This window comes from Schistocerca serialis, chromosome 2 (assembly GCF_023864345.2).
Source record: "Schistocerca serialis cubense isolate TAMUIC-IGC-003099 chromosome 2, iqSchSeri2.2, whole genome shotgun sequence".
Classification (NCBI taxonomy): Eukaryota; Metazoa; Arthropoda; class Insecta; order Orthoptera; family Acrididae; genus Schistocerca; species Schistocerca serialis.
In genome coordinates, this window is record NC_064639.1 from 429949761 (window position 1) to 429975109 (window position 25349).

Here is a 25349-nt window from a genome sequence, read left to right on the forward strand (position 1 = left end):
TTTTTAACATGTAAAAGTTTTTTTTTCTGTATTCACGTCAGTATGTGCGAACTTTTAACATATACCAATGAATGTTGTAACCAGATATCTTCGCCGCGCTCCTGAAAAGCGCAGAATATCACGATAGCTATAAACTGTTATACGCTGCTATCGATCAGTAAAAAAAACGATGCACCTATGCTTCAAAATAACAATTGCCAATTTTTACTTCCGCAGGGATCCGCGCCGCTCTTTAGCTGTTCTTCTGTGAATGTGTTGCGAGTCGGACGCAAAAGTATTGTGCTCCATACTGATATAATCATTTTATTGTAAATTTAAGAGTTTAAGTGATTAAAAATACATGTAGCCACAAACAAGCGAGAATGTGTATCATGAAAATTCGCTCCACCGCCACATTGGGTGGCCATGTTAATGTAAGTTTCCGTTTCATAATTTAATACTTGAAGCCTTGAAGGTTATTTAATTACAAAGAAAATCTCTCAACCTTATTTTCATTAATTATACTTGTGATAATCTTTTCTGTTTAAAATATTTATGCAGCTTATGATCCAGCGTGTGTTCTTTCGGAACAGGAGGCTGTCGTGACGACATCGCTATAGTATTTATTCCAAGTTCTTTCAGTTCCGTTTATATGTTCGTACAAATCCAATTAGTTGGTCCCTTAGGTTTCTTTCATGCAACTTCTGTCTGTTTTCTCCGCGCGATCCTCCTCCGAAAAAAAAAAATTCTGTTCATTTTTTAGTAATTTTCGATATCGCGAATGAGAAAAGACAGCCGCCTCCTGCTCCGAACGGAACACCACGACTATTCTAACGTCGGAGAGTACCGCACCAATTTTCCGCTAAAAAAAATAGAATTTCTTAAAGCTGGATCAATTACACATGTTGCTGCTGTTCTCCGACAAATCTGGTGTGATTAATAGTAATTTATTCTGTCACGACAAAAAGAACCAATTTTATTTTTACCAAAGCAACAAAGCCTTCAATTAAATTACTAAAAAAAAAATCATACCAGAAAATGATAAATACAGAAACTGATTCTCTAGGAAGTAGAAATCTATATAACTTGTATTTTGCTAGAACTTTTGATTCAGATTTAATACGTTTCAGCAACGTTTGCAGCGTCTGATTTCCCCCATTTAAATGAACTGGTAACGGAAAATTTGTGTTACTTCCCCGTAAATGTTTACGTTCCCACGAGAGCAGTAGCGAAATCACTGCAGAAAGGTACACAATCTGGCAGCATGATTAATGATGATATACGCCCAGCAAACACAAACCGCCTATGAGTTATTAATGCACACCACAGCAGCAGCCAAGACATTTGTTCCTGAAGAAGATGATGAGGAATTTCGGGAATGCTCGAGGTTTCATCCAAATTATAAAAGGTAAATAAACAGGGAACGCTTTATACAATTTCATAAACGTGTTGTAAACTTCTGTTGCTTTGTGTTATACACACCAATTGCTGGTCAATACTGTGATTGTTTTACGTACTCTACTTGGAAACATCTTTCATGAAACACTGTGTAGACGCACAAATCTATCATCAAGCTGTGGGGACAATGCAGCTTCTGCCAAAGATGATTCCTCGGGAGTTATCGATATGAATGTATGAGATGGAGTACTGAATGCACGAGATGAAATTTTATTACTCCTTCACAGACAGTGCGCTAGCTATAACTAACGGATCTGTAAATCATTATCACTATAATTTTGATGTCACTAAAGTCAAATATTACCCCCCCCCCCAGTACTTTGACAAATTTTCGTTATTCATCCTTCAGTCATTATTAACTACCAGTTCATCCCAGAAGAAGAAATTCATAACCATGCGAACACGTAGATTCCGAATATTTTCCATTTCTTTAGTTGTTGCCTAGCTTGGTGCAGCTTCGCACTATGTTGCAATTTGGCATCCATCATTGCATTTATCAGTGAAAGTGCAGATGATTGGACATCATGTTCTGCGCACTACTGCCAGAGTGGTTTACTGACTCTGAATTACTTGTATACCTCCGTACTCCACATCTTTCTTTTTCGAAATACATCCCAGAAACGCATGGTTTGTTAACCGACCACTGACTTTCACCCAGGTCTTATCCGTTAGTATGTAATCAGTGACAATGTTTATCTATTTCGTTCCTGTTTCCTTCCTGCATTCTTCTCAGGAAGTCCCTGTTGAGAGTAAATTAAATGAATGGAGAACGTATTCTGCATCCATTTTTTTTTAATGAAGTGATCTTTGGAATTAACAGTAATTTCTCCCATTTGAGAAAAAACATTCGCTCGGAATGAGATGGGTAAAGCGCATAGAGGGGTCTTCGTAACACCTTCCCTCGAAGATGATGTTACAATTAACATAGTATTTCAACTGTTTCTGGTTCACTTTTTCGCCTTCAGTACTCTAAATTTCTTATGTACAGTGACTGCATGTAAACCATCGGCAACATATGTCTTATCCATCTCAAGGGGACTCGGGCAGTTTGGAATTGCAGTTCCATCCTTTGCGCTATGACTAGAAAGCTCAATTTTACTCTTCCTCGCAGGCCCTCCACAACTCGACGGATGTTCAGAAGGACAGTATGGACCATGTCAGTCATTACCCTTCATGATCGTCATTTACATCGTAGCCCTAAATCATTTCGTAGCTTTGTTAATGTGTGATGTGGCATGACGCCAAGACAATTCAACAAAAGCCACATTTCCACCGCACGACTCAGAAGCTACTTTTGCGGGTTGTAGTTGATATCATACGTCCCATTCGAAGTTACAATTTTACCCATTTACTCACTGCCACAAAGTAATCTATCTTTGAAAACTGTCGCCTGTTACCTGTCTGAGCTCTACACAAAATCTGAAAATCGCAATGAATTTTCCCTCTGCAGTAGAGTGTGCGCCAATCTGAAAAGCGCCAGACCGACAGAGACATCCAAGCATGACTCACAAGGACTCAGCTTCGAGTCCCCGTCCCACACACAGTTTTAATCTGCAAGGAAGTTTCAGCGTAATAATATAATACTCATTTGGTGCTCACTCTATGACGTTCCTATTGGCAGAATATTTGTCTTCTTGACACTGTGCTCTTGGGGTTTTTGTTTCATATTTTTAGCAGTTATTCTCATCATTTTACGTAAATGTTTGGAAACTCTTAATTTCTGCGTCTGATGCATAACAGGCTGAAAGCTTAAATATGAACACCCAAGACCGGAAGTTATAATTGTTCACAAAGTATTGGTGTGTGTGATTTCATATCCCAAAATATTTAAATTGACTTCAGAAACTTTACTCACGTCTCATAACGAGTAGGGACACATTTATCATTCGAAAGCATTCCTCGTGTCCTTTAAATCTGCATCATGAGAGTCCAGGCTTGTTAATGACGCCATCACTCTTCTTAGTGGCATCATCAATCTTATCAGCCACTTCATCACCGTGTTTATCATGACAACCCACACCCTTTCCGACCCCTCTTTTCCCTCCTCACCCTTTCTCATTTCTGACAAATCACAGCAAAGTGAGAAAATGAAAGAGGCAATCAGAAATCCAAGATAATTGACACAGTCAAAGTGTGCACCCCACTCTCCTTGTAGTCCGTAGTCAATCATATGTAGCATGCACTAATAAAATAACCAGTGAAAAGTCCAAGATTGAGCTCAATTTTACTTTATTCTTTGCCAAACTTCAAAAATACTTTAATTCTTAAACACACGTGATCTCTGTCATACAAAGTAATTATTTCTCCCTCTCCCCTGTCTCTCTCCCACCCCACCCCCTCCCTCTCTCTGTCTCTATCACCCTCTCTCTCCCTCTCCCTCCCTCTCTCTCTCTCTCTCTCTCTCTCTCTCTCTCTCTCTCTCTCTCTCTCTATCTCTCTCTCTCTCTCACACACACACACACACACACACACACACACTGCCACATCTAACGTGTATCAAAGTACACATTATAATATACTAACTTACGACTAAAGTCTATCAGTTTGCTCCAAAAATGTATCATATTACCCCCAAACTGTATAATATTACCTCCTCCCTTCAAGTTTATAATGGACCTCTGTAGTGTCTCATAATTTACATGAAAATACTTCTTCAATAAATCTCATCTCACATGTGTGTGTGCACATTTTTCCACCTTTGTTTCGTCATTAAATATTATCTCACAAGCATTTTGCAGAAATGTATAAACAGTTAAGCTCTGGAACTTTTCGTCAGTAACTCTCAGACATCCATACAGTACAAATATTAGAGAGCCTCTATACGGCTCTTTACCTGCTGCTATTGATACTTTAAGAACGAAGACAGTGGTCCAGTGCACAGAATTTTCACCACACATCACAGCTGTACTGGTAAGAGCGTACCCCAGCTGAGGCTCTGTTAAAAGAGAGTCACTCATTAATGTCGCGTGTAGTGTGAAGGCAACAAATTACAGTGGGAATAGGAAGGGAAAGTGAGATCTAAAAGATACGTTGCATGTGAAATTTATTAAAAAATATTAATGCACTGTTTATAATATTCACAATACAGTTTTAAGTTTTTCACATGCTAGTACTTTATTTACATTTTACAGGTATTTATTGTTCTTTTCAATAAAATTTCAAATTGAAACATATTATCCACCTCAAATCACAATCTACAATATACATTATTTAAAATAAAATTATGATTTATCACTAAATTTATCCGCCAGAGAAAGGCTATTGACTTCAAATTACAATCTACAGTACATTTTTACAGTAAAAACAAGTTACAGTCGATCACTAAATTGTTCCATCAGAGAAAAGTGGCTTCATTTTGAGTTACAATATATAATTAGTATTTTTTCCAGCAAAATCAACTTATAATGTAACACTGAAATTTTTCAGTTAGAAAAAGGTGGTATTCACCTTAAGATAAAATCTACAATATGCCGCTATTGATATTTTTACAGAGTTTCACATTGTTTACAATGGTCATTTGTCGTACGGTAGCGATCCCATGCCATTGTGTTGCCCTAATCAAGAAGAATCAAAAATTTATCGTCTTCTGCAGATACAGCAAGTTTATGTTATCCACTTGTAGAAATAACATGTTACTGAAATTTAATTGTGTTCTGTACAGTCGACTTTTCAGCATCATTTAATAAACATTCCAAATAAGCATCAACGGTAATTACTTTTGGCGTTAAGAATTTCCCCCATTTTGCGCTAAGCATTACGCACTGCATCTTAGATTCCAGAGTGTATACGTCTGGTCTCCGCCTTCTGAATTCGGTAACTGTATCCTCTGACAATCTGACTTTCGTTAGACATGCTTCTTTTTTGTTGGCACATGGAAAGTTTTGAAAGTTGTTCTCAATGTAAGCTGAAGTTTAAAACCATATATACACATATTACAATGAAATGAACACCCTTAGCTGCTTACAGACGTTGACATACGTCAACGGGGACAGATGAAAATGTGTGCCCCGACCGGGACTCGAATCTGGGATCTCTTGCTTACATGGCAGATGCTCTATCCATCTTTTTATTATCTCATTTTGTTCAGTTATGTTCGTTGCATCTGCTCGGGGCGGACGTCATGAGACATCCGTTTAGTTCGTTGTTGATCGATTAACTCAGTTTTTTTATTACAGAGGGCAGCTAACCCTCTGACCGAACACGCTGAGCTGCCGTGCGGCACGTCCATCTGAGCCAACGAGGACACAGAGGAGAGCGCGACTGCAGGGATTTATTTACGGCACGCCTCCCGCGAAACCCACATTCTCAACGTATTGTCCCGCACTACATTCGTAGTGCCCCCGCCCATTATACTCATTACTCGCGGGGCGTTGCCGATTCCCGTAAGAGTTCTGGCACTGTTTGTGCATTCGCACAGAGGAAGAAGATGGTCAAGTGGCCGGTGAGCATTTTTAGTAATATCGTAAATATTTGACGTCCTTAAACAATATATCGGCTATCTGTGTCAGTATAACTCATTTTAACAAATTTTGGGTCAAACTGTTTTAACGTATAGTTATTATGGAAATCTACAAGCAGTGTCTTGGAAATGTGTAGAATATTCATTCCTACAGCTATAGGTTTGTCTAAAATTCTGCTAATTGGAACTGTAAATAAATTTTCATTAAATACGATGCTGTGCTTGGAATTTGGTATTGTAATCAGCACAACAGCTTTGTATTTCCCACCCAAGCCCCCTTACCAGTTTCACATCACTCATTATCCGTACACTTTGAATAGTTATGGCAAAAACAGTGTTATTCATGAGCTTGAAGAAACTGTTTATAGAAATCGTTCTTTGTAACCGTTAATGTCTATACATGGTGCCATCCATCTCGACTGATGGCTCTAGCATGCAGTTAATTTTGTGTAGAATATGGTTTTCCCTCAGACATTGCTTCAAATTTCTATAATTTTTCTGATCGTAAAATGCATAAATGAGTTTCCTTGGAAGGACTGGTTTGTAGATGGAATGCTGTGTTACAATGTTCTCAGGATATCAGGTACATCAGAGTGGACTTCATGTAAATTTTCAGTGTACTCAAAATCTATTTCTAACATGTAGCCTACATTTTAATCGTCAGATACGCTCTTAACGTCAAAACCCCCAATAGGTATCCATGCAGACTGTTAACTTCAAGTTAATTAATATATGACTTAGCCTTAGTTCATCAAAGTCATAAATCTGTTACCTGCAAAATGGAAACAGTGAACTGTACCACCTCAGACGCTGTGCTCAACTAACGGTAATCACTCAATATTTATAAAAATTTACATTTTTTTTCTGTAGTAGTTTTCAGCATCACGTCGGATGCAAAGATAGACGAGGTTACATAATAGGTGGGATCTAGGTGGTATGTTCTAATAAAGAGAGTGTAGCTGTTTTCGAATACATCAGCCTGAAGAAAGACGTTCCTTTTTAAACATAAGTGGGAGTAATCTCCTAGGGTCCTGCAATCAAAAGTGATCCGTACTTTGCAAGCTCCTTGTTAATCCTGTTCTTGGATTGCTGTTTCGTTGCTCCGCAAACTTATTTTGAACACCTGAATCGGTGGTAACTCTTCTTCCGACACAGGCTAAGCCCAAATTGAGACGCGTGTTGCACGTGTGACGTGACACGACACTACAGCGCGACGCGCACGTGCCGCACGTGTCGCGCGGGTCCAATGCATATTGAGACGCGTAAACATACTTTGCACACGCCGGTTGGCGACGCTCTGCGCTGACAGAAACTAAGCGTGCGCACACGTAATCTTTCCCAAACGATTTTACAGGAACTATTCACTACAAATATTTCATTTTTCCTTTCTTGTAGTGTTACGTGTTACCTTTGAGGCGAAGTGACCATCATCTCGCTAATTGTCATACTTATTGTGGTGTACACATTTTAGTAAGACGCTACGCAAAATTCGAAAAGTTTGCAATGAAAAGTAGGGGTCGCTATGATCTTGCGTTTGGTGCGTATTACACAAAACGTTGCTGCGTATGAAATTCAGCTAACATGTTGAATTGTTCTTTAGACTAGGGAGGAGATCTCTATCTGTCTCCGATCTCGAGGAAATGGATCCTATGAACCGCGCTCACTCCCAAATTCACGCCCACGAGAATGAAATACAGCATCCCTCATAGCTCCTAAGCCGTTCGAGACATCGAAGCGAGATTTTGGCGAGTGACAGCACACAGGGAGGAAAGTATTTTGCCAATTCACAGGGAATTTTCTTATCTACAGTGATGTATCAGTAATTTTCTTTATTTCTTTCACTTCAGTGACTGTAATTTCTTAAGAGTTATCCACATATAGTTGGTTGGTTGATTTGTAGGGGTTGAAAGGACCAGACTACAAAGGCCATCGGTTCCGAGAGCCAGTCAAACAACAGTTTGCTAGTATGAAAATAAACATGAAATTCCTTGTCTTATGTTGCTGCAAACCGACACTTTGAGGTTTTTCGTAAGCTATTGAGCTCCCTGATTGCCAATTACTTGTTTAATGAGACACTTCGTTTCAGAATTATGTAGCAATAGCTGCTACGAGATGAGTTTGTGCAAATTACACTGTGTTTCGGCAAAGGAAGCAATAGTTAGACCTGTCAACAAGAGAAATGCGGCCGTTACTCATAAATGGTGATGCTCCTTCGAATGAGAAAAGGTTAACAATTCATACAAAAATAAATTGCCAATTCCGTTAGAAGTTTGGTTGAATCCCCGTAACCCATTGTATTTTTAACACGGAACTACTTGAATGGAAACTTACCAAAGGATTTTATTCCTACTCTTGATGTGAGCAGAATCAAAATAATGACGAACGTTCCCTTCAGGTGGAGTGACAGGCACATGAAAGATGCAGTTTACTGACCTACGGCTTGCCAAACCGACAATGTGTGATTCGCGAATAACATAGTTGTTATTGAGAAAAATAAACAGTTGATCTGTCGCACAGCACAATGGTCAGTGTATTGTCAGCAGCTGAGAACAATGCGCTCGACAGGTATGCGGAAGTTAGCCACGTGTGCCTTGGGAGCGTGAGTTCACGCCGTTCGAAAAACATTGTCGTGAAAGTAAATCTGCCTTTGTCAGCAATACATTTCAACAAATTAAATATATCAAATCACCACGCTCTTCCAGGATACTCATACTTTCGTAATAATACCGACCATTTTTTCATTTGTGTAGCCCGTTGTATAATTAGTTTACTAATGTTGCTAAAGTGTATGCAACCATTTAAATACTTTTTCCCGTCTTGGGGAGCCACTTAAAGCATCGCCATTTGTGAGAGCTTTTCGACTGTTTCTAGCTTGCAGTGGATATGTGATGTCCACATGTACAAAGTATAATGCCTCTTTATTACATCCATATCGAAGTAACGATAGTGAAACAGGTACTTCATATCTTGGACGCCTTTTACCAGAAGCACAAAGGGGTCATATGTGTGAAAATTGCGCCTTTTCGACTTTTTGAAACAGATCGCAGAGATACATCAGTATAACAGGAAGAAGGAAGATAACCTTGTTTTACTTTCCAGCCTTGCATCTATATCACCATGATTTTTGTAATATTCCTCAGTTCCTTATTTACTACCCTCACGATGTCCCTTCCTGCGATATGAAACCATTATGGAGGCAGAAGATACAATCCCAGTGGCTAATCGCGTACCAGTTATTGAACTGTGCATTGTTCTTGAGAAAATAATAAACAAAACAAAAGAACTGTACAGATGTATGTAACTGAAAACTGTTATGTACTAACGAAAAGAGATGCAGCACTTAAACAGCTAAAAACGAAACACTACTCAGTGATAATAAAATTCAGTATACATTAAGGCCGTATTTTTCGGATGGGCAATACTTCCACTGACCATATGCGCCATGCCGGGATGAGCGTATGGCAGGATTACCTTCCCGCTCCCCGCGTCTCCCCTCCCACAGTAATCACGCGGCGCGATAAACTGTGCCACAACCACAACGCCGCGCGACCTGGCGCAGGCGCGTGTCGCGTCCCAGTCGCGTCGCGTCCCCGTTTGCGCGGTCCCATTTGAACCTGTGAAGTTACAAAAATGCACGCTGCGCTGCGCCGGGCCACAAGCTCTATACGTGTCTCTCAATTTGCGCTTAGCGTTTGGCTGCGTCAGCGTGCTCGTAGGGAAAGACGCCTTTCTTGTTTATCAAATTAAACTGCTCGCAGCCGCGGTGCTCTTCTCTTCTTGTCTTTATCTTTTTGGGCTTTCAATATGAGACACGGAAGAAAGCTGAAAGAATTTATAAAGCTAAATTTTATGCTGCTAGTGTAGTCCACAACGACACATTCAGTATATCATTTGTATTTTTTCATTTTCTCTGCAATTATCTAAGTTGTTCCTTTCATCCGTTTGTAGATGACGGCGATTATAAAATGCGCACGTTAAGTCGTAAGATTGTGTAACACAACAGGCAGCATAAAATTTGGTCTATAAATTATACCCATCATATCACCGAATCTGTCTGTAAAGTCGCAGTGACCCCTGTGTATCTCATCTTTTCGTGAAGCGTTCTTTGCAGGTATGACAAATTTCTGCTGCCTGACCCGTCTCTTCCTCTTTCGCTCTGACAACCATCTGACTATTCTGCAACAAGTACCCTTTTTATATGCTCAGCAATCCGATATAGCTGTTTCATAAACCATTCCATGCAGCCCACACCACGGTACAGCTGAAGCTCTGAATATATATTTGTCACTGTAACAACAGTGCACTTAGAAAGCTATAATACACCTTTAGTTTCCATGAATTTCATTACTAATGCCTGGTTGCAGTAAGTGTTCTGTGTCTGCATAAATGACAAACAGTTATTTTAATTGTTTGTCATACGACTTGATTTTATGAACTATGAATAACCTATCAAATGCGCAGCTAACTTCTCTATAAAGCGGTAATAGTACAAACATCGTTAGGGTTTTTAATGTAGCAGAAATGTTAAGTTTTTGGGTTTGTGGCAGGCAGCATTAACTGATACAAAAGCATCTCGCATCTGCGAGGGGTATTTGAAAAGTCCGTGCAAAAATAAAACCAACTTACATGTTTGGGGTAAACCTATTTAATTTTTCGACACAGTTTCCTTTTAGACTGATACCCTTCGTTCAACGCTGTTCTATTTTGTTGATCCCTTCCGAATAATAGAAACTGTCCAAGTCTGCAAAATAGCCATTAGTTGCTGCAATCACCTCCTCGTTTGAATAAAATATTTGTCTCGCCAACCATTTCTTAAAATTAGGGAACAAATAGTAGTCCGAGAGAGCCAAGTCTTGAGAATAGGACGGATGTGAAACGAGTTGGAATCCTATTTCCATTAATTTTGCGACCACAACTGCTGAGGTGTGTGCTGGTGCAGTGTCGTGATGGTAAAGGACTTTTTTTCGGTCCAATAGCCGGCGTTTTTCTTGCAGCTAGGTTTTCAAACGGTCCAATAACGATGAATAATATGCACCTGTAATAGTTTTACCCTTTTCCAGATAGTCGATGAGGATTATCCCTTGTCCCCCTAACCCTTGCGGCCGAGGGAACGTCTTCGCCTTTTTTTAGTGCAGATTTCCCCTTGGTAACCCATTGTTTAGGTTGCTGTTTGGTCTCAGGAGTATAGTGATGTATCCATGTTTCATCGACAGTGTGAAACGACGCTTAAAGTCCTGCAGATTCTTCCTGAACAGCTGCAAACCATGTGTGCAACACTTCACATGATTCCGTTTTTGGTAAGGTTTGAGCAATCACGGAACTCATGTTGCGGATAGCTTTCTCATGTCCAAATGTTTATGCAAAATATTACGTACCCGTTCATTCAAGGTGCCCACAGCACTAGCAATCTCACGCACTCTAACTCTTCTGTCATCCATCACCATATCATAGATTTTATCAGTGATTTCTGGAGTCGTAACCTCCACAGGGCGTCCAGAACGTTCAGCATCATTTGTGCCAATATGGCCACACCGTAAATTTTGAAACCGCTTATAAACTGTTCAAATCGAAGTTTCAGAGTCACCTAAATGTTTATCAAGCTTCTCTTTAGTTTCCTTAGGCGTTTTGCCATTCATAAAGTAATGTTTAATCACCACACTAAATTCTTTTTCTTCCATTTTTTGACACTCACTCGACTTCCTTGATTCAAACGAATGCCAAACACAAATATGTCTGAAACTTGGTGTGCGTTCCTTCCAAAGATGCTACTGACTAAATATGACCTCGATACGCGCCGGTGGTGCCATCTCTCGGACTTTGCACTGACTTTTCAAACAGCCCTCGTATAATGTTTATTGGCATGTAATTGAATCGCTTGAAGCTTTTTTTTTCCTTCGTAATTCTCTTCCACTGCTCCCAAGGCCATCCACTCATGTTCAGAGTACTATATGCCATTTACATTAATAGGTACATTTACACTGTTTTGCTCAAATATTGCCAAGTGCATCAACTGAGTAGGAAACGAAATACTCGCAAAGTTTAATGCATCTGAATGAGAAACAAAGCTCAGAATACACATGGTTTTTTGTTGGGTCCAAACGAGCTATAAATGAGCTTGTCAAGCAATGATGATCATTGTGGAATCAATATTTATCAAGACCTTTTTGTCTGAAGTCACTTGCGGCGATTTTTCGTGTGATCCCACGTAAAATATTTATTTACATTAACGTTAATGCAACGTTTCATTTTCCTTTAAGACCCTCCTGGATTCGTGAACTTGCAAAGTTGACGGGTATTTAAAAGATTGTCTGTGACATTGAGTGAGTACTATTCACTGACGTCGTCAGAGTGCGATAGAGGCGTGTTCTTGGTGCCCAGACGCATTTCCCTGATCTACCTTTCTTCGCAAAAAGAAACTGTAGAGTAGTGAGACGTTTCTCTTAATTGACTGATGTAGCTCACGCACACTGTTGGTGAAAAACGAGAGACATGCAACAGTAAATTGTTTGAGATCTTTGAACCCCTCACGACTGACTATTACGCCCTTCTATAATCGATTTTTAAAAGCCGAATCCTCACAAATGCCTTCTAGACTACTGTCATTGATTTTAACCCGCTTTGTAGATTACCCGTATTTACATTTATGTGAATAACTACTTTACTTTGGTTTGGAGCTAATGACGACGATGACGATAACAATAACGCTCTCCACATGTCCAGGCGGTCTTCTTCTTTTGCAGATTTTCTGCTGCTACTGTACGTAGACTTTTCACCGCTCAGTTAGGAGAATCGCATATTATTTAACCCTGAATAAAACACGCACATATACACTGAAGAGCCAAAGAAACTGGTACAACTGCCTAATATCGTGTAGGGCCCCAACGAGCATGCAAAATGCCGCAACATGGTGTACCATGGACTAGACTGGTGCCTGAAGTAGTGCTGGAGGGAACTGACACCATGAATCCTGCAAGGCTGTCCAAAAATCAGTAGGAGTACAAGGGGGTGGAATCTCTTCTGAACATCACGTTGCAAGGCATCCCAGGTATACCCAATAATGTTCATATGTGGGGAGTTTGGTAGCCAGTGGAAGTGTTTAAACACAGAAGCGTGTTTCTGGAACAAATCTGGATGTGTAGGGTGTTGCAATGTCCTGCTGGAATCGCCAGAGTCTGTCGGAATGCACAATGGACATGAATAGATGCAGGTGATCAGACAGGATGCTTGGTATGTCTCACCTGTCAGAGTCGCATCTAGACATATGAGGGGTCTAATATTATTCAAACTGCACACGCTCCACACCATTACAGAGCCTCCACCAGTTTGAGCAGTCCCCTGCTGACATGCAGGGTCGGTGGATTAATGAGGTTGTCTCCAGTCATCAACAGTCCAACGTCGGTATTGACAGGCGCAGGTGAGGTGTAAAGCCTTCTGTCGTGCAGTCATCAAGGGTACATGAGTGGGCCTTTGGTTCAGAAGGCCTATATCGGTGATGTTTCGTTGTATGGTTGTTGCTAGCCCAGCACTGAAATCCGCAAGATTTTGCTGAAGGACGCAATTTTGCCATGTTGAACGATTCTCTTCAGTTGTCGTTGGTCCCTTTCTTGCTGGTACTTCTTCTGGCCGCAGTGTTGTCGGAGATTTGATGTTATACCGGGTTCCTGATATTCGCAGTACACTCGTGAAATGGTCGTACAGGAAATTCGCCACTTCATCCCAACCTCGGATATGCTGTTTCACATCGTTCGTGCGCCGACTATAACACCACATTCAGACTCATTGAAATCTTGATAACCTGCGAATGTAGCAGCAGTAACCGAACTAACAATTGCGCTAGGCACTATTTGTCTTTTATAGGCTTTGCCGACTGCTGCGCCGCATTCTGCCAGTTTACATATACCTGTATTTAAATATGCATACTTATACCAGTTTCTTTGGAGTTTCAGTGTTTATGACAGACTAGATAACAGAAGTATACTTACACTTTCGGTAAAAATTCCGACTCTGCGCTCTCAACTCTAAAGTTATCCTACGATGTTAAATTTTTGGGAGATGTTAATGATCTGAAGATTAAGCTGTGATTACTTCTGCAAGTTAATGCTCTCATTTTTATAGCCTCGCCTTCTTCCTGAGACAGCTGAGATTTCTGATCTCGTGAGCTTAATCAGAAGCTGCTCCATCTTATTCCTGGAAAAGCCACTTTCCCACACACACAAAGTCTGAGGAAACAAATAAATCTAAGCAAGTCCAGACGTGTTTTCTGACAAGAGAAGAGGAGCTGAAACTTTCTCCCACAGGTATGCAAGCTATCACACACAGCTTTCCAACTGGAAGTCCACAGACACTTTGAATGTGGTGTTATAGTCGGCGCACGGGAGACACTTTGAATTAAAAAAAAAAAAATAGTTGTGGTGAATCAGTTTCGAACACCAGTATTTATTTGTATTATCAAGAAAGTATTCCCAGTGGACGACCCTTTTGAGAGTCAAAATATTAGTCTGGTGGGAATTCCACTCCCCGGAATTCTCACCTACACATACGCATTCTTTAAAAAAACGACGTATTACGTATTTGCTATTAAATTATACCATGCGTTGCGGATAATGGCATTGTCTAGCTTCCTTATGTTTGTGACTTGTAGAAAGTGTGTAAGACAGACAGAGCAAGCAAAATGAAATGGCGAAGATTTGTTAAGTCAAAACTTTTTATTCCTACATTTTTATCAATTTAAAGGCGGCAGAAACTTTTATAAGACTTCCTTGTACTGCAAGACAGTTTAAAGAGTGTAAATGAGCTGGACCTAAAGGTAAATCGTACTTCTTGTATCATACACTTATCGAATAAAACCACGTTGTGGTGATCATCCTGTAAAAACTAATCTTATCAATTTATTTGTATTTCAGATGATTACAAACCGGACTGCAGACGTTTTGGAAAAGAGGACACAGGTTATTGCTCCAGGTTTATAGATTAATAAGACGAATGAAATCTTTAAAATACCTCGTTACAAACATTAAAAGATTGTAAATGAAAATGGAGTGCAATGAGCGACACATTTCTGTAGTCAGTGCTGAGCAGTATTCCAAGTGGTGTAAAAAGCGACGCCACAGAACAATGGACGACTGGAAACGAGTGATCTGAAGTGGTGTACGCTTTTCGTCAGTTAGGTATGGAGGCGACGTTTGTTATGGTATGGATTTGTTTTGCGTGATTAGGACTTGGTCTTGCTACTGCATTTAAGTCACTAACTGCAGAAGGATATGAAGACATATTACGGTTTTGTGTACCACATACAGTAGACGATCAGTTAGGACATGATGAATGTTTTTCTCAACAGGTTATTTTACACTGTCATTAAGCAGGCTCTGTGAAACATTGGTTTGTTCAACAATAATATTCTTCGAATGGTCTGCCCTATGTTGACTCCTGACCTGAACCCAATGGGACACCTCTGGACTGAGGCAGAAACAGACCTGAGCATCAAATATCCCTGGTTTCCACTATTGAGTAAGATTGTAGAGCCATTTATCCATAGAATTCAAATGTCTCATTGAAAGTCTTCTCAGCAGATATCAAGCCATCATAAAAGCAAAGAGTGCTGGAATTTCGTATTAATTTTTACGATGTTGAATGTTTTTGACAACAGAACTTACAGTAACATTATCCAACCGAAAACGATCGGTAATAATTCACTAAGTAATACACAATGTCATAAAAATCGTAGTTTTTCATATTAGATGCTTTGTGCAGCCACCTACTACCAGGTACTCCATTTCAGTGACCTCAGTAGTCATCAGACATCGTGAGAGAGTAGAATTGGGCTCTCTGTGGAACTCGCGGACTTCGAACATAGTCAGGTGATTGGGTGTCACTTGTGTCATACGTCTGTACGCGGGATTTCGACACTCCTAAACATCCCTAGGACCACTGTTTCCGATGTAATAGTGAAGTCGAAACGTAATGGGACACGTACAGCAGGAAAGTATACAGATGTCCTGTCTGTTGACTGGCAGAGACCGAAGACAGTTGAAGAGGGTCGTCATGTGTAATAGGCAGACATCTATAGAGACCATCACACTGGACTTCCAAACTGCATCAGGATCCACTGCAAGTACTATGACAGTTAGGTGGAAGGTGAGAAAACTTGGATTACATGGCTCATAAGCCACACTGGCGTGCCGGTAAATGCTAAACGACGCCTCGCTTGGTGTAAGGAGCGTAAACATTGGACGATTTAACCGTGGAAAAACGTTGTGTGGAGTGACGAATCACGGTACACAATGTGCCGATCCGATGGCAGGGTGTGGGTACGGCGAATGCCGGGTGAACGTCATCTGTCAGCGTGTAACAGTAAAATTCGGAGGCGATGGTGTTAAGGCGTGGTCGTGTTTCTCATGGAGGGAGCTTGCACCCCTTGTTGTTTTACGTGGCACTGTCACAGCACAGGCTTATGTTGATGTTTTCAGCACCTTCTCGATTCCCACTGTTGAAGAGCAATTCGGGGATGGCGATTGCGTCTTTCAACACGATCGAGCACCTGTTCATAATGTACGGCCTGTGGCGAAGTGGTTACTCTACAATAACATCCTTGTAATGGACTGGCCTGCACAGAGTCCTGACCTGAATCCTATAGGACACCTTTTGGATATTTTGGAACGCCGACTTCGTGCCAGCCCTCACAGACCGACATCGAGACCTCTCCTCTGTGCAGCACCCCCTGAAGAATGGGCTGCTATTTCCCAAGAAACCTTCCAGCACCTGATTTAACGATATACTTGCGAGGGTGGAAGCTGTCATGAAGGTTAAGGATGGAGAGCGCCACGAACATTTAAGTAATTTTCAGCCAGGTGTCCGGATACTTTTTTCGCATAATGTATCTGTTGGAGGGAGAATCTTAGATTATTGCCTAAAATTTACGATGTCTGACGAAAATACTAAATATAGAGCATAGGTGATTGTGTATGGGGACGTTCCAGAAAGTTCATTTAGCGTGTTCGGAAATAGACCACTTAAATATTGATTTAATTTGTACCATGCATTTCATTTTGCAGGGGGATTTATATTCACTTCTGCAGAAGAACTGGATGTATTGGCCAAATAAAGGAGCAATTAATACTGAATGGGTGTGAAGCAAGAAAAACAAAGCACCTACCAGGTGACAGTCCGTAAGAGATAATGCCACAACCTTGTCTCTCGCAAGACCATTGTGAGGGCTCGCATCACCGTCACTCGAAAGACATGCGTTGCTGCAATGAATTGTCACGTCCGTACATTAAAAGATATTTTTTATCACAGTATTTTAGCACATTACACAGAACTGTTTCTGTTCGAGTATAATAAGCTGGTTAACTGCTATATTAAAGATATATTATATTGTACACAGTTTGCCTGAAAAATGCTATTCAATGCCACCTCTATTTCATTAAGGCAGATACAGCATTGAAGTCTTCGTTGTCTAAATGAGTCGTCTCAAATATCTACTCAGATGCAAGAGGCTTTGCGACAAATAACCTTATGAAAAGTACAGAAAACCATGTAGAACGTACATTAAATCCGTACATTTCTGCTGTGTCTGACAGTGACAGTCCTCTGTGAAAATCGATTTTTACAACAAACTAGCTGACAAGCACGGCAATGCCCACTATCTACTAGAAATATAACCCTGCATATACTCCTGCAGTAGAATTGGTGTGAGATGTTCCCGGTCTGTTTCTGAATACTGAATGCAGCTGCTTCGCTTGACTACATCGTGATTTTGTAAACGCCTCTATGGCATCGCCTCGTCATAGCTCTGTCGTTTTCGCTTACATCCGTCTTCTCTTCGCACTTGAAAGCTGTCAAAAGCGCTGATAGGTGTCAGGGATTCCCTTAATTTTGACTCGATTGTAGGAGTGTCTTAGTAGTAAAGAATAAATGTATCGAATTAAAACTTCAAGGATATTGCGGCAATTTTTCGCATGTCAGTGTTTATGACGTCACATTTCTTGAACTGTGTATCGTAGAATGATATACACTGACATCGAAAGGTAACAAGGCAGAATCATGAAATTTCGAGTTTACATTTCTATCGATAACATGAATAAATGATTAACATTGCAAGACTGCAGGTTAATGTAAGCACGAGGTAAGGTACATTAATAACCGGTGAAGCCGGCAGGATGTTGAATGTAAGCATGCAAACGTGCATGCATTGTGTTGTACAGGAGCCAGACGTCAGTTTTTGGGAAGAAGTTTCATGCCTGTTGCACTTGGTCGGTCCACACAGGGGCGGTCAACACTGTTTGTGGATGATGCTGCAGTAGTTATCTGATGATATGCGACATGTGCTCGACTGAAGACAGACTGATGACCTAGTAGGCCAAGACAACGTCTCGATACTCTGTAGACCATGTTGGGCTACAACAGCGGTATGGGGGCGAGCGTTATCCTGTTGGAAAACATCCACTCTAATGCTGTTCATGAATGGCAGCACATCAGATCAGATCGCCAGGTTCTACCCCAACAGCAGAAGCCACACCATCACCAGGAGCAGCCACAAACACCGCCAGCCACAACACCAGCTACTTCGCGTACTCTGATACCAGTAGGTAAACATTCCCTATCGCTAGTCATCTCACAACCTCCCTTCCACACCCAACCAAAAAATATCACTAAAACTAACAAAGGGCTAAGTACCGTGATCATTATGACGTAACTAAAAGAACCCAGCTAAATCTTCTATATACTGACGAAATGCAGGTTGAAATCATATCAGAACGGGAACACCAAGTATGTGTTGCTCAGCAGATGTGACCCCAAATTTATAAATCCAAAGACACTCCTAACACACATTCAGCGCTAGACACCAGCAATACAAGTCCAGCAACTCATTTCCCATCAACTTCAAAACCAACGTTCCTCATTCCCATTCTTTCCCCCTCTGATTTTTCCCCTCTATCACAGGAAATGCTTCCATTACGGCCCTTGCAAGCACTGCACCTATGCCAAAGTGAAACATTCACAGCCATGGTCAAAATGGTCAACACAGACAAAGAGATCGAAAGTGAACTTAATTCGCAAACAGAAATCAATGTGCGTAAGGCACTCTGCATTCAAAGCGATAATGGACCTCACTTCTTAGTAAGAGTATTCTCGGAATCACCCGACACCACTGACATACTTATCAAACATGGCAACACGATTAACCGAAGGAAGAATCCTGTAGAAGCACCTTGATCAACTACAGAAGCAGATGGACGTTAGCAATGCCTCCAGTACAATGACCATCTAACAGAAAATTGTCCTCACTTCAAACAAAACTACCTTCACAAACAATAAACGAACCTAAGACGCCTACCTGCAACACCTGCGACCAGTCTCACCCTACCTATTCCCACAAGTACGAATCTACATCTACATCTACATGGATACTCTGCAAATCACATTTAAGTGCCTGTGCTTCCCCAAAAGCCTGAACTCACCGTCCTCAAATGCACAGTTGATGCACCATTCACACCACCCTCCATCCACTGTTGAAGATATAATCCGTTTCATAACGTTAATCCTGCAAAACCAACATCCCTTAGAAAAACCCCTACACCAAATAACCCGCGCCACCCGCACCACCTTCCAAGTCAATACCTACGTCACAAGCCCATTTCATCTCTGATCATGTCTAAACACTAGTCTAAAACTACCCTTCAAACATCATCTTGTTTTACTAAAAATGGCGTAGCAGATATATAAAATCGTATACCAAAATATTCGTTCCCTCCACTGCAAAAACAACTTCTTATCTATACTATTGAACAATATGAAATCCATGTCCTGCTCTTCAACGAAACCAACCCCATCAATTCACACGTGTATCTCCCTGCATTCTACATCACATAATAATCCCAATCCTACTGTCCATGGTGGAGTAGCCGTGGGTGATCTCGTAAATATCCCTTCTACTTCCCAACTGCTCCTAAATTATCCACCTGAGCACCCCATCCTCTCCATCTTTCTCCCAAAAGCCACATTATCCATTGCCACTGTTTATATCTGCCCTAATCGTCCCATCCCATACGATTTCCTAACCCAGGTAGACAAAAACCCTTTACCATGCACAAAATCACAGCCTTCACTCACGCAGACCCGCAGGAAAACGGTGGTGGCGTCAATTTATCAACATCTTCAATGGCCACGATAACCATATCACTGTCCACATCTGTACTGCCACCCTAGAGGCCATTATTGCCTCCCCCGATCGTTTGAGGCACATCATAATAGGAGTCCTAGATCTAGCTCGGAATGATTAGCTATCTTGTTCTTCTGCAGATCTCATACCATGTACCAAATGCAACCTGCCCCAATCCTAATCGTCCACACTAACATATCGAGGATTGTTACTACCAAATGCAACCTGCCCCATTCCTAATCATCCATATACTAACATATCTAGGATTATTCCTATGCAGACTGGAGTGCATACCACGGCCAAAACTCATACTGTAATCGAAAGCATGATTCCAGCCTTGAAAATCCTGATGAAATCCAAAGTGAGGTGACTTCCTTCAAAACACTGTCTGGGACGAAATTTCGGATCATATCCCACTCTGAACTCTCTATTACGATCGTCCTACTCTCCCTCCACATGATCTTTTGCTGCTTCTAGAATCCTGACGTGCATACAGAGAATTAATGTGCAATAGTGACAGGGACACCCTCATGCGCCACTGACAGATACAGAGACGTGTCTGCAGTTACTTACAAGCCAAATGACGTCGGGGCTGGCACGTGACATGCAATAATTTAATGGAACACCCATAAATTCTAGGAAGTATTGGAGAGCTTTCCATAGACTCTCTGGAAACAGCCAGACACCTACTTATCCCATCATACATAACAACAGACCACTTCTAGACAACCTCTCCCAAGCTAACCACTTCATATTATACTTGGAAGAAACAATTTTGATACTTGATGGCCCCCTGTGTGTATGAACGTACCAGCACAACTATTCCACCTCTCATGAACGAGACTACACACGACAATTAAAGTTGTCAACACTACACAAACACTCGCTAAAAAGCGAGACAATTCATTCGGTCATGATACAATTACCTAATACCTCTTCAAGGAACGCCCCAGAATCTGTCATGAAAGCCTTGGCATACTTCACAATATCATTGCCTACACAGGATCTACATAGAGCAAAGGAAAACGTCCGAAGTCCTCCTCTTCCTGAAACCTGATAAACCACCCCTGCAGTCATCACAGCGAGTTATCAGTCCCATGTCTTTTTCAGCAAAATCTTTGAACCATTACTACCCAAGGAATCCTTCAACACTGTGCAACCCACCTACCCATTCCCAATACCCATTGTGGCTTTCATCCGAACTGTGGCATCGACAACCAGTTACCTTACCAACATAATCTCTGATCAAATGAATAAACGAAAGTCTGACATATTTGTCTCCATTGATGTCCAAAAAGTCTTCGACTTTGTGTGACATACTCGACTGCTCAAGCTACAAACGATACACATGCAGTTTGCCTTATAGCATTCTTGCTTCACCAGTGTCATGCGCCGGTCGGTGTGGCCGAGCGGTTCTAGGCGCTTCAGTCTGGAACCGCGCGACCGCTACGGTCGCAGGTTCGACTCCTCCCTCGGGCATGGATATGCGTGCTGTCCTTAGGTTAGTTAGGTTTAAGTAGTTCTAGGGGACTGATGACCTAAGAATGTTAAGTCTCATAGTGCTCTGATCCATTTGAACCAGTGTCATGCATATGTCACAATCAAGCACGCCTGCTCCTGCATCTCTCACCCTGCTGCAGATGTAGCTAAGGCTCTGCTCCTTAACCCTGCCCTTAAATCATATACACTGTAGAAATTCGCAGACTGCCACCCCAAAGTACCTCCTGCAATATGCTGAAGCCACTGCCTACCTAGCCACCCACCACTCCCTTCAACCTGGCCATGGCTCCCTTCAAAGCCACCTGAAACTCCTAGTCAAGCGATGCAATATGCGAAAACTTCAAGAAAATCCACAGAAGATCCAAGCCGACATCTTTGGTCGTATCACGCGGCGCTTCCATCCACCCGATTTCCTTATCTCCATCTATAAAACCCATCTCCGTAACGGATTAAAATATTTAGGACTAACTCTCGATACTAAATTAACATGGAACGTTCATCTCTGTATCATCTAACACGAAACCTGGAACGACTAAAGCTACCAAAACTACTAGCATGCCACATTGCGGATCTACATCCTTATACCATTATCCTCACGTATAAGTCCCTCCTCCGCCTCATCCTAACAGGGACTGATGACCTTAGCAGTTAAGTCCCATAAGATTTCACACACAATTCAATTCAATTCATCCTAATATACGCCAACGCTGCCTGGATCTCTGCCTAGACTAAATTCAGTAAGTCCCCTGAAATCCTGGAAATCAAGCTCTTCACCTCGTCTTCCTCATTCACCGATGTTCAGCAACTTGCATCTTTCTCTAACTCATTCACTTACTACACCTTCTTCTCTTTGTAGAGCACCTTAGAATATGATACATTAATCGCAAAATCAAGTCCTGGCACCCATTTCCCAGTCACTATTAACCAATACAGGAATCCTGCACAGCCACTATATCCATATTCCACCTTCCATACACCTTAGTGCCTTATCCATTCTCTCTTGCACGAAATTTAACCAACACTCTCTCTACCAATGAAATTCATACCAAGATATACCCCTCCTTCCAGTCTTAATTGCAATGCTCCACCTCACACAATACTTTCATTTTATTTCCCCCTTTCCTTTGCTGACATCAAGTCATTACCGGCTGCTCTGCAGGGCACCATAGTCGTACTTATCATCGCACCCTCATCACGACAATTATTTTCATGTATCTCTTAGCACCGCTGTAGACCATGGCATCATTCATATTCACCAGCGAATATATTTTAAGTATCAGATTAAATCGTCCAAGGAGTTTCAACAACCATAAGTACTTTTCACCGATGTGATTTTTACAAGAAACTAGTTTATTGTCGTTTCCTTTTATATAAACATTGTAAACGTCGTCCACCAATGTGTTTTGTAAAAATTCTTATAAATTTTAACCATCTTTCTCACATACTTTACGTAACCTTTGGCTGATCTGACCCGCCCTCTTTTGGGGGACTGAAATAACGATAAAGAAAAAAGGAAAACAAGCTAACCCCACCTAATTGTGGTTTTTACACCTGACAGCGATGGTGGACATAGCTATCGAAAGCTCAAGTTGTTTATTCGAAAGGATGTGGCCTGACACTATAGAAAATTTTATTCAACCAATTAATAAATTTAAACTTCATAAACAATGCGGCAGTTTTTAGCACATCTCCACGTTTATGATGTCGTATCTCCTGAACCACGGGTAGTATCGTGATTAAAATTTTGTAAGTGCATTTAGCGGCATACGTGGTTACTGTCTGCAACATTTATTGCGAATAGAGTTACTAGCACAGAAGTAATAAATTTATACGTTCTGCATCTTGGGGCAATTTCCCACGCATCTCTTAGTTCATCATATCTCCTGAAATATTTTAGGTGGAAAGTTCTTACCCAAAAAGCGATTGTTGCCTGACAGCACGGGATGTGTGTATCAAGTTTGGTTGATATCGGTCCACTGGTTTAGGAGCAGATGAACAGCACACACTCACACACACATTGTATATGAGTGGCGTTCAATGACTAATTCCCCATATTTTTTTTAAAAAAATCCATTAATATACATGGACAAACGTCCTTGTTAGTGCTTCAAATTTGATGTTGGTTCTATGAGACGGTGAAGATTTGAACCTTTCTGGCAGATGGCAGAGCTGTAGCAATGTGTCAAAATGGTGTCTACATCCGACTCACTTTACAAACAGTGTGCTGTTATTGTATTCCTGAGTACAAAAGAAGAAATTGTGGTGAACATTCATAAACGATTTTGTACATCGTGTGACGATGCTGCAGCTGATAGAAGTACACTTGGGCGATGGGTAAAGAAAGTTACAGCCTCAGAAAATGTAGAAAAAGAGCTCCATAATCAGCCACGTCCGGGACGTCATTGCCAGACCTGGCACCGTTGGACTTCCATATCTTTAGGCCGCTTAAAGATTCTCTACAGGGGGCACACTTTGAATATGACGAGAGTGTCAGTCATGCAGTGGAAATATAGCTCCGTCTATAGGATAAGAGCTTTTACCAGCAGGAAATACGCGCTCTTCCATATCGTTGGCGTATGGCCATAGAACGTGATGGAGACTACGTAGAAAAGAAAGATAGAAAACGGACAAGACAATTTGATGTATATCGTCAGCAAATGTTGGCTCTTAACAATAAATATCTTCTGAGAAAAAAGATGTGGAGCATTACTTATTGAACGGCCTTTATATATACAGGATGGTCCATTGATAGTGACTGGGCCAAATATCTCACAAAATAAGCATCAAACGAAAAAACTACAACGAACAAAACATAGCTTGGAGGGGAAAACCAGATGGCGCTATGGTTGGCCCGATAGATGGCGCTGCCCTAGGTCAAACGGATACCAACTGCGTTTTTTTAAACAGGAACCCCCATTTTTATTACATATTCGTGTAGTACGTAAAGAAATATGAATGTTTCAGTTGGACCTCTTTCTTCGCTTTGTGATAGATGGCGCTGTAATAGTCACAAACGTATGAGATCGTGGTATCACGTAACATTCCGCCAGTGCGGACGGTATTTACTTCGGGATACATTACCCGTATTAAAATGGACCGTTTACCAATTGCGGAAAAGGTCGATATCGTGTTGATGTATGGCTACTGTGATCAAAACGCCCAACGGGTGTGTGCTATGTATGCTGCTCGGTATCCTGGACGACATCATCCAAGTGCCCGGACCGTTCACCGGATAGTTACGTTATTTAAGGAAACAGGAAGTGTTCAGCCACATGTGAAACGTCAACCACGACCTGCAACAAATGATGATGCCCAAGTACGTGTTTGAGCTGCTGTCGCGGCTAATCCGCACATCAGTAGCAGACAAATTGCGCGAGAATCGGAGATCTCATAACGTCGGCGTTGAGAATGCAACATCAACATCGATTGCACCCGTACCATGTTTTTATGCACCAGGAATTGCGTGGCGATGACTTTGAACGTCGTGTACAGTTCTGCCACAGGGCACAACATAAATTACGGGACGATGACAGATTTTTTGCACGCGTTCTATTTAGCGATGAAGCGTCATTCACCAACAGTGGTAACGTAAACCGGCATAATATGCACTATTGGGCAACGGAAAATCCACGATGGCTGCGACGACAAGTGGAACATCAGCAACCTTGGCGGGTTAATGTAGGTGGTGCAATGTATGCTGATTTCCTACGTAATGTTTTACCGATGTTGCTACAAGATGTTTCACTGCATGACAGAATGTCATGGATGTCCGGCACTTAGCTCGCGTGCGGC